Source organism: Podarcis gaigeae, assembly GCF_964106915.1.
Source record: "Podarcis gaigeae genome assembly, chromosome: 12".
Classification (NCBI taxonomy): domain Eukaryota; kingdom Metazoa; phylum Chordata; class Lepidosauria; order Squamata; family Lacertidae; genus Podarcis; species Podarcis gaigeae.
In genome coordinates this window covers 23,462,722-23,477,520 of record NC_139688.1, presented here as the reverse complement: position 1 = coordinate 23,477,520, position 14,799 = coordinate 23,462,722, and the positions used below count along the sequence as shown (strand labels likewise).

Here is a 14,799-nt window from a genome sequence, read left to right as displayed (position 1 = left end):
CTAAAAAAAGGTTAACAGCTTTGGTCGGCCCTCACGGCCCTTCGCTTCATCAAATCTGGCCCTCTTTGAAAACAGTTTGGACACCACTCCTAGGGGAAGCTGACATAAAAAAGGGTCACTGAGTCCAAGCCCCTGCAATGAAGGAAACTTAACAAGAGTCTTTGCTGGATGAAGCCAGTGACTTGCCCAGCATCCTGTTCACACAGTGGCTGACCAGATACCTCTGGGAAACCCAGTAGGAAGATTTGAGCACAAAACTACTCTCCCCTTCTGTGGTTTCTAGCAACTGTATTGAGAAGTGTTGCTGCGTCCAACTATGGAAGCAGAGAAAAGCCATCAGTACTGGTTTTATACATTTATTTCTCTGTTGTGAACCACCCTGGTATTATTTTTTAATGAAAGTCGGTAAAATGCTTTTAAATAAATACATTTAGCAGTCCATTGATTTTCAAATATTTCAGGGCTAGCTGAGCTGGTTGTTGTTACAGAAGAAAAAAACAAAACCTAAAGAATGATGGTGTTGTTGTTTAGTCGTTTAGTCGTGTCTGACTCTTTGTGACCCCATGGACCAGAGCACACCAGGCACTCCTGTCTTCCACTGCCTCCTGCAGTTTGGTCAGACTCATGTTTGTAGCTTCGAGAACACTGTCCAACCATCTCGTCCTCTGTCATCCCCTTATCCTTGTGCCCTTTATCTTTCCCAACATCAGGGTCTTTTCCAGGGAGTCTTCTCTTCTCATGAGGTGGCCAAAGTATTGGAGCCTCAGCTTCATGATCTGTCCTTCCAGTGAGCATTCAGGGCTGATTTCCTTAAGAATGGATACATTTTATCTTCTTGCAGTCCATGGGACTCTCAAGAGTCTCCTCCAGCACCATAATTCAAAAGCATCAATTCTTCGGCGATCAGCCTTCTTTATGGTCCAGCTCTCACTTCCATACATCACTACTGGGAAAACCATAGCTTTAACTATACGGACCTTTGTTGGCAAAGAATGATGGTAGCTTCTCTCAATACACTGTAACTATAGAGGGGGGAGAGACATGAATTCATACTATGGTTGTGGATTCTCCATCAGAATGAAACCATCTGGAAATTTGCAGCTCTATAGCTTTGCTAGAGCAGGGACCAGACAAACGTCTGGTCTGACAACAGAAGTGGCTTGCAAAGGTAAGTTTTGTACTTCATTTTCTGCGTGTTGCACATGGTCCAAGGGCCTAGCACCATGCCAAAGGACAACAGGCCTGGAGTCATAGAATTATCTGGTGACTGCAAATTAATATGTGAAGCTGATTCTGCCCACCCCACCCCTAGCTCCTGGGTGATGGCTCCTTTGGGCTGCCAGGTCACAATGTGACAGTGAAAGCAGAGATATCATACAGCTCCCTTTTACTTAGATATTTATTCAGAGCCCCTCCTCTTATTAGTCCCTGCTTTCTTCAGTTTGTTGTCTTCTCTGCTGCATTCCTCAATAAAAGCTTCCTTCAAATTCCTCTTATTCTAATTCACCTTGTCTCTGGGGCTCCCTATCTTGTAGCTCCCCTTCCTCCTGGAGTCTTTTCTCTGTTCTCAAGCTGCCCCACAAAGCATAAGGCTTTAGTCACAGCCTAATGGACAACATTCCCCGCCCACATAGGAACTTAAACCTTGCTTGTTGAGCAACTGGAATGTTTGTGAATGTTCTGTGATGTCATACGAGCTGATCTGAACTGTGTTGAAGATGCACCACCATAGGTACAATCAGGGCTGGCCCAATACATTTTGGCACTGGAGCAGAGCCACAAAGTAGAGACTCCTACCTCTGTGCCAGGGAAGAAGGGGATGAGTGAAGATCTAGATCAGAAAACGGCGGTGGAGGGAGAGATCTACATTGGGACCCCAGTGAATACTGCCATCTGAGGCAGTTGCCTTACCTTGCCTTATAGGTGGGCTGGCCCTGGGTGTAATGCAATACAAATGCCAAAAACCTTCAGTTGTGTATCAATGACCTACGGTAGGTTAGACCAATTGTATTGTACAGAACAGATCTGACTCAGCAGCAGGTAACACTGACCAAGGTGTTATAGAATATTGGTCACCTTAGAACTGTGTTGGGGCAAAAGAGCCCTTTGGATAGCATGGGTTGTAACTGGTGCCATGCCCATCCCACCACTAGTGCCTACTGACATGATATTCACAAACCCACTGTCTGCTGATTCAGCAGAGACCTCTTTTCCTTCCAGTAAGTGGTTCATTGATACACAGTATATTATCTCATAAGGGACACAGTGCTGTGGGTTAAACCACAAATCCTAAGGCTTGCCGATCAGGAGGTCGGCGGTTCGAATCCCCCTGATGGGGTGAGCTCCCATTGCTCGGTCTCTGCTCCTGCCAACCTAGCAGTTCAAAAGCACGAAGTGCAAGTAGATAAATAGGTACTGCTCTGGCGGGAAGGTAAACGGTGTTTCCGTGTGCTGCTCTGGTTCGCCAGAAGTGGCTTAGTCATGCTGGCCACATGACCCGGAAGCTGTACGCCGGCTGCCTCAGCCAATAAAGAGAGATGAGTGCCGCAACCCCAGAGTCGTCCGTGACTGGACGCGGACCTAATGGTCACGGGTCCCTTTACCTTTATATTATCTCATGGCGTTGGACCCTTATTGTAGGGCTGCTTTCTTATTTACAATGCCAGCCAATTAACTTTAAATGGTGTTGGAGCACAGACAAACTTCTCTAGAAGTACCACTTTCAGTAACTAGTTAAAGTAAAACACTAGCTTCAGTCTCAGAGGAAACAAGCCGACTGATAATAATCCTGCAGTTGTTAGACTCAGTACTTCCTTTGAAATCAAAGGGAGATTTGCTAGGTGGGACAATTGTGGGATCAGGAAGACATATTATGAAAGGTTCCCTCATTGATGTTTCTGATGTGATCATTAAGGGATCAATTGGGATTTTTTTCATATAAAAAAAAGTTTCCGGATTCTGAACAGACATGGAAGAGAGAGGCATATCATCAACTCAAATAAAAAGCCAGGTGTCAGGGCTGAATAAACAGAAGGGGAAGAAGATGCAAAACAATTATCAAAAGGAGAATTTAAGATGATATGTTTTTATGTAAAACAAGTATCTAGTGGTAGCAGAAATGGCTTAAAGACATTAAAGTATCAAGATACCGAAATAACAGCAATAGACATTGCAATAGAGATCACTGTCAAAATTCTTGGGGGTGTTGAGTAGGACTTGCAATTGATAGAAACAACTATTTTGCCATCACAAGTTGTTCCTTCACAGCTAAGAATGAACCTATTCTTCTTCTTCTTCTGGAGTCAAGATGCAGTCTACTATAGGCTGTAGCATGTGGTGGCACTACTGATTTATGATAAATTTACTCAAAAAAAAAAAACCACCATGGATCACCAGCACAGGGGAATTCTCTTATCTCATGGTTGCAAAATGCTTTAGATCAGAGGTGGGCATAAGAGTATCAGAAGAGTTCTTCTACATCAGGCCAAAGACCCATTTAGTCCAGCAATCTGTTCTCACAGTGGCCAGCCAGATGCCTATAGGAAGCTCACATGCAGAACCTGAGTTTATACAAAGGTAGTGCCAAGGTCAGGAGAAAGTTGAAATGAGGTGGACCATCAAAACATGGCAGCTGGTACTAGGGAGAACCAGAGTAAAGGCAAAGAACAAGGATATGGGAACAGGAGTGAAAAAGGCTGGAAAACACAGAGCAGGGTCAGTGCAAGAGATCACACCACTGCTGATGCCCTCATGGCTAATACTCCCCACGGCAATGGTGGCAGCTTCCCTCAACTTACTACCATTATTTTTTATGCCATTGTTTTAGCTTCCCACCATGTCCCTCTCTTGCTGTGGGAAAGGCCAGGCAGCATGATGCAGGCAGTCTCATGGCTATCCAGCTTAGAACTCTTCTGTCTCCAAGGAATGACCCTCTTTGATCTTCCTAGAGTAAGAAATGGGGAGAGGGGAGGGAAGGGAAGGTGTTGCCAGGCAGTGGCAGGGCCAGCCAAGCCAGTGCAGGCAAGCAGCAGGTGCTGTGGGTGCTAATCTGCTGCTCCACATGCCAGGTGCTTGAGGCAATTGCCTCACTTTGCCCAATGGTAAGGCCGGCCCTAACACAGAGCAGAAGTAAGCCTGGTGGGCCAATACCCAAGGGAACTTGAAATATCAACTTTCAGAGCGCTGTTAGTCAGTTGTTCAGGCTGCAGTACAAAACAGTTAATTCTTCACTAAACTGAGTCCAGACAATCCTGGACGTATTACAAAATGAGATATTTGCACGTCTGCTTCTGTTTTGCTGCTAGACAGGGCTGGACATATTTCCCTCCTTAATTACATATCTGTGCAACTCTGTCTAAAATAATGAAGGCAAGGCGGAGTGTTCAAACCTCAGGTGCATCTGTGGGACACTGAGGACAAAATAATCATTTCACCAACAGATGACCCTGGTTTCATTACTGCTGCTCTTAAGTACATGTAGAAACTCTGAAGGGAAGTGGCCTAATATTTTTTAAATGGACCAGGGCTCATGGCACTCTGCCAGAAATGAGTGTAGCCGCCCCATCTCCTGCAGTGTTGCCAGAGCTATTTTTGTGGGTTAGGAAGCTTGGCTGATACTTGCAAAGAGCTGGAAAGCTCTTATTAAAAACTGACTGAAGTATTTGGAATGAAGAGTTTGTTTTGACTGAAGAGATGTAATTGGGTATGTCCCAGTAGTTTGCATTCAGATGGAGGGGGGCAGATTAAGTGGATTAGCCTCAATCATCTGGGAGATGACATGCCTTGCTGTGTTTGAAGTGTTTTGTGAACAGGAGGACAGGGCTAGTTTTGAAGTTCATATTAACTTAATCTGTTTGATGCAGCAGCTGCAGTGACACACCCTAACCCTTTGAAAGACTGGCCAATGGAACACATCACAAAAGGCAAAGTTGTCTCTCACCTCCATGGAGAAGGAGAACTCCTCTACAATCACGGCCATTAACCTCTCCTTTAAACTGCATGCAAGAGAGCCAACATTAAGTGCAGCCCACAAAACTGTTAAGGAAAAAAGAGCTCTGAGCTCAACATCCTCTAGAGTTCAGGCCTAGGAGAGAACAGTAAATAAACCGATGCCTTTAAACAGGTATACAGAATCATTATTATTTTTCTTCACTACAGCCAGTCAGCGTCACACACAGCAACCCTATTGCCTCTTATTTCAGACACCAAACAATATAAGAAGGATAGCTGCCTAAGTGAACAGCCTTAAAAATGAAACCATTTCAAATCCAACACTCCTAAAGTTCTCTTTTCTGTGGGCTGAGCAGCAAATTAAACAGGGGCAGCTGATGTGATTTAAAGTGTAATCCTGTGCATGTCTACTCAAAAGTAAGTACCACAAGGACACAAGGGACGAGGGGGGCGATATAGCTCCTTGTCAAGAGTGCGAGAGATTGTTGTAGATATGCCTCTGTCTATAATTAAAGTCAGCATTATTAACACAGAGCCTGGTGCTCTGTAAGGCCTTTTGCCCCAGTTTAAAGCTTAATTAAAAAGAAAAAGAAGGGGGCTGTCAGTAAAGAGGTTTATTCTTTCATTTGGATATTAACAGGTTGGTACCAGGCCTACCAAGATTTGCCACCTGGAGCTCATCAGAGAAGCAGCTGTTGTAATCCAGGAGGAGAAGGAAGTGAAATTTATGCCAAGAGCAGAATACACCTGGTCTCCTTCCGAACAGGCTGCCAGAACAGCACGTTAAACACCCCATTTTCCTTCATGGCCATTGACTAGACACAGGTAACTCTTTGCAAAGCATCTAAAGACGGGCTAAGCAGCTCCGATGTTTCAAGATAACACTCTGGGATTGCTTTGGGGGCATTGAAAAGATAAGTCTGAGGACTGTAAAGGGATCTTTTGAGAATGTCTTTTAATAATGTAAGAATGGGAGGTAGGGTTTCCATTGAATGACAGATGGGATGAATCGAACAGAGGAACAATGGCGCTATTGACACACAGTTGCTACTTGATAACCCTTTGAGCCTCTCCTGGGTTTTCCCTTGACCTGGTACAGGGTATGCCCCAGATGGGGATGCTCTCCTCTTGGGGCACGTTGAGTGGGAGAGTTTGAAGAGAGATTAATTAGAGAGTGACTGAATTACACACTTTTCCAAAATCCATCAAAAAGTTAAGAGCTCAGGAGCGCAAACAGCTTGACCAACTTCCTATTCAAGAGTGCTGGAAAACTTAGCTTCAAGAAATGTTGAACTATTACCCAGAGAGCAGAGGGTAACAATAACACCCAGAAAACACATTTAGGTGACAAATTATGTCTTTTTCTCATACTCCCTTGCCCTATAAATTTAGCAATACTGTAAGGTTCCCCCACAATGAAGTCAGTTGCCTTTTCATTCTCCAGATATATACTTTTGAAGGCTCAGTTGCTAGGTACAAATTAGGAGCAGACTAGCCAATGGAGACCAACTGAAGAGTATAGATGAGGTTTCTATCAGAGGTGGGGAACCTCAGGACCAAGGGGCAAATGCAAGCTTCCTGGCCTTTCTGTCTGGTCCTTTGAACTCTCCCTGGGACACAACCTCTAGCCAGTCTTGCTCAGCACCCTCTTCAGGGTAGAAACCTCTGACTGAAATGCAACCTACCCTACAAAAGGAAGAGTTACACCTGTTGCTCCATCCACTTTTGCCTCGGGGCCCCACCCACCATAACAGGTGACCTCCAGCAGGTTACCAACAAAGGAATGCAGATCTCAAGCTGGAAAATGTCATGTGCTCCCCACGCTCAATTATGTGGTTATAGTTCTTTGGCTGAATGTTTGAAACATGATGTCTGCATTTGGTCTTCTCTCCTTTGATTCTTCATTGAGAAAGTAAAGATGCTTCACCTAGTTTCCTCAGCTGTAGTCTGTAGTCTGTGTAAACTAATAGCTGGGAAACGGTTCTAGCATTTCTAATTTCTTGTTGGCTAAATCTGCTCTTTGTTATCTGGATTATCCTAAGCAGGTGGAACAAAAGCACATGGCTATTTAATTGGGAGTTGGATTTCTATCTAAAAGGAAGATATTTTAATTTGGGCGAGTGGGTTCCCATTGGGAGGGGTTAAAATAACTAGCCCTTCCCGCGTAGACATGAGAACAAGAAATATAGATTAGATGCCATTTTCTATTTCAGCAGTTTTTATACCGATAGACAGACAGACAGACAGAAGTGGTGTACAGCAAGCTAGAAAAACAGGAAAATGTTACAAAAACACACAATAAAACCATTAATACAAACCAATAATAAATAAACACAGATACAAATGCCTTCTTCTGACACAATTCACCACTCAGCATGTCTCAGCCTCCACCCATCTACCATGGCTCTTACCCAAGGTCCAAACAAACTCACAGATCAACCCCCAAATCTCACAACAAATAGGGTTCCTTGAACCTGCTGGCTGACATCACCCTAGTCTCTCACTCTAGGGTTTCTAGGCAGGCACCCGGGTCTGATAGAACTAACTCAGGCTGCCCACTGCTGTGTTCCATTCAGCATTCAAATCAGCTGCACTGTACACACCCATTTTCAGACAACAATAGGTTTGGTTAGTTTTTGGGGGATCCCAAGGATGGCATACCTGTGATCCGTTTCACTGCATTAGTGATTATTACTGCAGGAGTGTACACCTTAGAAGTGACACAATCCAGTGACATGTCCTTGTTGCTCAGATTGGTGTGCTTTTGAAACACACTTGGATACTTGAACCAAACTGCTGTATGGAGAAAAAAGGGGCATTGCTTTGTGTGTGTTTGTTTCCATTCCCATCTCTTTGGGGGGGGGGTAGCTGCTCTTCAACCATGTTAGGCGCATTAAACTGAGAATAAATACACTCCGGCACATGTACACACACTTGAACAGTTTGTGAACTGCACAGTCCCTCACACTTGAAGTGGAATGTAAAATTGCATTAATGACTTGAACCTGGGAATTGTGAGTATTCTGAAGACTACTTGTTAGGCAGCTGTGAGGGCCTTTATGTACCATGTAACCTTTTCTCCCTCTAAAATGCTATTATTATGTTAGCACAGCTCTTAAAAACAGCTCCTTGCAGCTGACATGCACTGTCCATTTTTAACAAAATAAAACATGTTGCTCTATCTTTGACTGTGCACTTATGGCGAAATTATGAGCTCTTATGGCTTATTCCACATGGCTTTTATGCTGCTCTCCAGAAACCACTTTTGGCCTGTGAAAACATCCCCTCTCTCCAATTCATAATCTCTTAGATGAACATCTAACTACATTAACTCCTAAAGAATACGGCTATAAAATCACCACATTACTCTGGCTTTTAGCTAGCTCATCCATCACTATCGTTTTTTGCTACATCTCTCAAGAAACAATCCAGCAGCTTGAAATTTTGATTTTCAAAACATGGTCTCCCTTTTTTTAAAAAAAAATTGCTCCCGTTTTGTGACACTCTGTACACAATGCGGCTCAAAAATAAGTATAATCAAAAGTAATATGTGAGCACCTTAGAAAACATTATTACCAATATTTACAGACATGTATTGTGTGATATCCAACACCTTGATCAGCAATTAGTCTTGCCAATTGGCTACTTTGACAAAAAAAGTGGGAGGGGTGGGCTTCACTGTGAAACTGCCCTGCTCCAAAGTATTACTGTTGCAGATTTAACTCATCTACACCTCCTTTTTAACTCTGGGACTGATAAATGGAGGAGGGGGCAGAAGGCATGACTTGGGGTGCTGATGTGGTCCATGGTCTGATAGTTACTGACCCCTACCTCAATTTTATGTGAATAGAAAAATAAAAGTAAAGGTAAAGGGACTCCTGATCATGAGGTCCAGGCGTGACCGACTCTGGGGTTGTGGCGCTCATCTCGCTTTACTGGCCAAGGGCCAGCATGACTAAGCCGCTTCTGGCGAACTAGAGCAGCACACAGAAATGCCGTTTTCCTTCCTGCCAGAGCAGTACCTATTTATCTACTTGCACTTAGACTTGCTTTCGAACTGCTAGGTTGGCAGGAGCAAGAACCCAGCAACGGGAGAAAAATAAACCAAACCTTTATTGATAGGAACCCGAGGAACTATTTCATATCAGGTCAAACTCTTTGGCATCTACTCTGATTGTCTAACCAACATGGCACCCTTCAGGTGTTGATGGACTCCCATTGTCCCTAACCATTGACCATGCTGGCTGGAGTTGATGGGAGTTAGGAGTCCAACAACATCTAGAGGACACCATTTTGGCTACCCCGGGTCCACTCTGATTGGCGTAGCCATCCAGGGTCCAAGGCAGAGGTATTTCCCATCAAAGGTTCCCTCATCCTTTTAACTAGACTTTCTGCATGCAGAATATGCTTTGCCACCGAGTCAAGGTCCCTTCCCAAAACTTCCCTTCCATTTCTCCTTTATAGACACAATAGCAATTGCTTGTAGCCACTTCAGTGTACATTCATTTTCCTTTGCTCGAGTAAAGCTTGTATATTGTGTGTTCATGTTTAGGGAAAGGTCAAATATTTTCGTGGCTGCCTACACAATACTAGTGACGCTTAATACATTTATCTGTGCCCCCACACTACACTATATTAGACACATAATGCAATCCAGCAGGAGGGTTGCACTCTACTGAGACACAGAGCAGAAAAATCAGTAGTCAGTAACTGAGTGCCAAACCACACGTGATGGAGAAAATCATATGAAAAGCCCCAGCAGTCTCAAGTTGCATCCAGGTCTTCATCAGAGAAAATGAGAATCCAAAAACATGCAAGTCTGAAATGGTTCAGTAGCCTGCATTTCCAAGTTCCCTTCAAAGGTCAAGTAACTGAATACTTTCAGGCTTGCTTGCTTTGGGATCCAAATCTTTCTCTGATTACAAGATGGGTGCAGCTTGAAGTGGTCTGGGTATTTCTGTATCGTTCTCTGAAACTGTGTTACTGAATGTTGATGTTAGACTAGCTTGAGGGCCAAATCTAAAAGTTACATGCATTGTTTCCCTCCACCACTACAGTGGTGAGTAGTGTGTGTGTGTGTGTGTGTGTGTGTGTGTGTGTGTGCATCTAGAGCAGCCTTTCCCAACCCTGGGTTCCTAGATGTGGTTGGACTACAAGTCCCATCATCCCTGACCACTGGTCCTACTAGCTACGGATGATGGGATTTGTAATCCAACAATATCTGGGACCCAAGGCTGAGAAAGGCTGGTCTAGAGCATGGCTAACTAGCCTGTGACCCTTCAGTTGTCAGACTCCAACTGTCATCATCCCTCACAGTGCTGGATTACCTAATAGGCAATCTCAACACCTCCTTGGGGCACCAGCAAAGCAAGGTCACCAAAAAAAGAGAGGTCTTTTTCTTTTAAGAATTTGACATTCGCTATTTTAAAAACATTTTTCATGGGGAAAATCGGGCCTCTGTTAGACTTCATTACACACTCTTCCCCCATTTTTCTGTTCTTTCTATTACTTTTACTCACCTAAACTAGGGGGCATCCAACTAATGCAGATCAAAGTGATGCAAGGAAATAAGATCCTGTTGGGTATTGCAATAAATCTATGTTTTAGCTTTTAGCTTTTTTTAAAAAAAGTTTTATTTTACAGTTTAGTATTGTTTTTATTTTGAATTACATGGGGGGGCACTACAACCTTTTCTGTGCTTAGGGCCTCTAAAGGTCTGGGTCTGGGTCTGGGTCTGGGTCTGGGTCTGGGTCTGGGTCTGGGTCTGGGTCTGGTCCTGATCCCTGATCCCTGATCCCTGACTCTGGCTGGAAGCTATGAGGGTTGTAATCCAGGATTAATGCTGAGCCTGCCAAGTGAAATGCTGCAGCTTATACTAGATATGTGGCACGCACTAGAAAAGTTTAGAGGTACATCCTGAGCTTAAAACATGGGAATTGGACCTAAAATGACATGTCTATCAACAGCAGCACACAAACTTTCCCAGGCAGAGTAAATGACTTGTGTGTTTGTTGATGGATGATTTGGGCCAAAGTTTATGGGCAACTGGATTTTAAAACAGAGCCAATTTTTTTGTACTAATTTACTTAAAACTGGGTATTTCAAATGGCGTTACATTCCACTGTAAACATTCCCACACAGTGGCCTCAATGGTCTTTAATCGGCTTTGTAACTGGAGAGGTGCATGTTCTTTGAAGCCAACTACTGTCAGCCTTCCATCTTTTATCAGTAGTAATTACCCATTTACTATAGTTCAAACTTCTCTCTTTTGATAACATTGAAACAGTTATTTACAAAGAAGATTTAGGGTTAAATAATTGTTAGACGCGCACATGTAGAATTTTGTGTGTGCGTGCTGGGCAGAGAAAGAATGTATTGAATGCTCTTTCCTGCAGCCAAAATCCTTAGCAGAGCTCAGTCTGCCCTTTCCTGTCTTCCTTCTAGCTCTAAGCAGGCCTGAGGCTCCCCACTGGTTCCCCACCCCTCTCTGCCTGCCTAATATAAGGACGTAAGAAAAGCCCTGCTGGATCAACTAAGGACTGGACTTAACCGTCCAGGGGTCATTTACCTTTTACCTGATCTATGTCGCAAAATGACAAACTGTGAGAAGTCCACAGGCAAGGCAGAAAGGCTCCTGCTCCTGTTGTTGCTTCTCAGCAACTGGTGTTCAGTGGCATACTGCCTCCAGAGATCGTGGTTCCATAGAGCATTATGACCATTATTCCTCTAATATGGGGCATAGGTGGTCCCTTGGAAACATAATGGGGCCAACCAAAAATGTGACAATGTCCCCACATGTTTGGGGAGCTCTCCAGACCTGCAGAAATTTTTATCTTAGTTTAAAGAAATCGAAACTTTCAAAAACACAGTGTGTGTAGCATGGTGAAGGAAGGTTCCAAGAGAATGGAAAAGAAAAAAAATTGATCTCATTTCCTATATGCCTTCCTGAATCTTGTTCCCTGCTCTGAACCCCAGAATCTGCTAAATGTGTCCTGTTCCACCGTTATTAAACTCCCATTCCTTTAACAGCACGCTCCATGTTTACTCTGAAATGTTTCTCATCAAATTCAGTGGGTTTACTCCCAAACATAGGATTGTATCCTTAATCATGTTGTTGTTGTTGTTGTTGTTAGCATCCATCTGTCGCTGGAGACAATGGAGGTGTGCGCCTTTGGGGGTGAGGTCAAGATGTTGGAAGGTTGCAGCGCCTGCTGTGGCTGTAGAAACAGATATGGGAAAGACATGTTTTGTTGCAGCTGGGGCAGATGAAGGCGTCCGGTTGTGCTGCTGCAAATGTACCATGCTGTTTCTTATATCTGCACTCCTCCCAGCAGTCATTCCTCCTCTGGTCACTGCTGTGGATACAGGATCTAACTATCTTCAGGCACTGCAGGCATCTGCAAGGGGTTCCCACATGGCAGAGTTGAAGTTGCCAGCCTTTGTGTCACATTTGCAGACACCTTTGGGACGCAGGTGGCGCTGTGGGTTAAACCACAGCGCCTAGGACTTGCTGATCAGGAGGTCGGCGGTTCGAATCCCCGTGACGGGGTGAGCTCCAGTTGCTTGGTCGTTGTTCCTGCCAACCTAGCAATTTGAAAGCACATCAAAAGTGCAAGTAGATACAGTAAATAGGTACCGCTCCGGCAGGAAGGTAAACGGCGTTTCCGCGCGCTGCTCTGGTTCGCCAGAAGCGGCTTAGTCCTGCTGGCCACATGACCAGGAAGCTGTTCACCGGCTCTCTTGGCCAATAAAGCGAGATGAGTGCTGCAACCCCAGAGTCGGCCACGACTGGACCTAATGGTCAGAGGTTCCTTTACCTTTACCTTTACCTTTACCTTTACCTTTACCTTTTACTTTGTAACACAGAGTTGCTCTGTCAACAGGCCTGGTGCCTGAAGCCAGCTCCCCATAGAGAACGTCCTTGGTATTCTGTGGACATAACCAAGCCAGCATAAGTGTCGCTGAGACAAAGAAGTGCAAACATGCTGATACTGTGGGCTTGGGAGAGCACATCTTTATTTCAGAATCTGTCCTGTCATGTGATGCTCAAAATTGTAGGATGCCCATAATTCACAGGATCACATTAAATGAATTTGCCAACTGTTGTCAGAAGTGGAGTGGAATAATTCCAGCACAGACTTCTGGCATCTGCTTTACTTTTATTCCTTTCTTTTTATTTGATCCCCAAAATCCAGCAGCCTAAGCCAGATGCAAAATAGTGGAGAGGTGGAAAAAATACTCTTAGAATTAGGAGCAAGTTGCCTCCCAGCACATGCATAGTCCAGGAATTTGTTTTCGGTTCCAGAACTCAGCTCACTGCTCTCCCACACAAAAATCCACTCCAGGTTTCCCCCCTAAGCTTAAACTCCCTTCGCCTTTGCAGCCTAATTGGAAGCTTTCTGTTGCTGCTGTTGTTAAGCAGCGGGAAGCCAAGATCTTTGCTGCTCTGCTGCAAAGCACTCTGCTATCTACCAGTAGATCCCCATCTGCCAGCTCTGTAAGGAGGTCGTTAAAATGTGTGAAATCGAGTGATTTTACGATTAGACTGGAAATAGCAACAGAGCAGTTATTTCCCCAGCTCACACCCAATGCTTCCCCCCCATCCGCAATCTGAGCGCCTCTGAATATTTGGAATTCTAGATGGAAACCTGCCAGAAAGAGCTTGAGCTCCGCTCTTTTGGAACGGGAAGCCAAACTCCGGCAGACTCAAACAAAATGTATGGATTTCATTTGCATGCCGCCCTTTGCACGAGCCGCAGGGCGGTTTGCAACAAAATCAAATATAAGAGAAAAAGAAGACCTAAAAAGTTATAAAATAACACAATCGCTTTTAAAAAAACGACAGCACAACTCATAACAAATCACTAAACAGCAAAGGAGCAATGGAACTCAGTTTAATTTATTTTTCACGATCACAGAAGAGGACTTTCAGCTGCCCGGAAGAGTTAATGGGAATCGCATGGTTTTTCGAGGTGGGGGGAGGAGGCGTGGAGGCAGCAGAGCCTTTTCATCTCTTGAGTGCCATGCTCCCCTCTGACAGTCCCCTGGCGCATCAATTATCACCGGGCCCTTTATTTAAATGATGTAGCAGGAATGTCCTAGCACCATACACGCACACCATGAATGCACTTTGTTGTAATTCACTTGTACGTCTGGGGGCACCACAAGGGGTGACGTTTATTTTACTGCCAAATAATTGTTGTTTCAGCTGTAGACCTATGAAGGTTTTTTTTGGGGGGGCTCACATTACCAGCAGTTCGTTAGATTAATTACAGGTGTGTAATGCCCATGTACACCCTGCAGCGCATACCCTTTCATTTTCCTAAAGATGGGAAGGGGGGCCTGGGGGGGACACTCTGAAACAACCTCAGGCTGGGATGAAGCTCAGTTCTTAGGTACTGTTCAGGGGGAAACTGTTGCAGGAAAATGTGGGCAATGCACAATAAATAAATAAATCACCATTCTCTTCCAATTGCTGCATGGGAAGCTAGCAATGTAACGTAATGAAGTTGCAAAATTAAATTTGAAAGTCTGGTGGTCACTGAATGCCATGAAGAAAGCTGGGAGGGTTATTATTATTATTATTACTACTACTACTACTGTTACTGTTATTGTGACTGTTACTGGATGTCTCTGGGGCTAACGGCCTAGACTGACTGTGTGGGATGGGTATCAGAGGCACTGTACTAGAGGTAGTAGCTACTACGAAAAGTAGCACTGTTTTGTCTGCAATGCTTTTTAACAGAAAAGCAGAAATAAACAAACTCCCCATCTACTCATCAAGCCACAGTAAAGCCTGACAGATCACAGGCCATTTAATCTCCTATGCTAAGGACATACCACTGTGTG

The 14,799-nt window shown here is 44.3% G+C and overlaps 1 protein-coding gene and 1 long non-coding RNA gene across 2 annotated transcripts in view; one reads left to right on the top strand and one right to left on the bottom strand.

Moving 5' to 3' along the window:
- The window catches only part of NEBL (nebulette), a 176,013-nt gene that overhangs the window by 147,475 nt on the left and 13,739 nt on the right, over positions 1–14,799 (bottom strand). The gene's annotated exons all lie outside the window — the stretch shown is intronic.
- LOC310828112 overlaps positions 5,596–14,799 on the top strand; it is a 27,639-nt gene continuing 18,435 nt past the window's right edge. Inside the window, exon 1 of the long non-coding RNA XR_014556683.1 lies at positions 5,596–5,775. This is a non-coding gene — a long non-coding RNA (uncharacterized lncRNA). The remainder of the gene's footprint in view (positions 5,776–14,799) is intronic.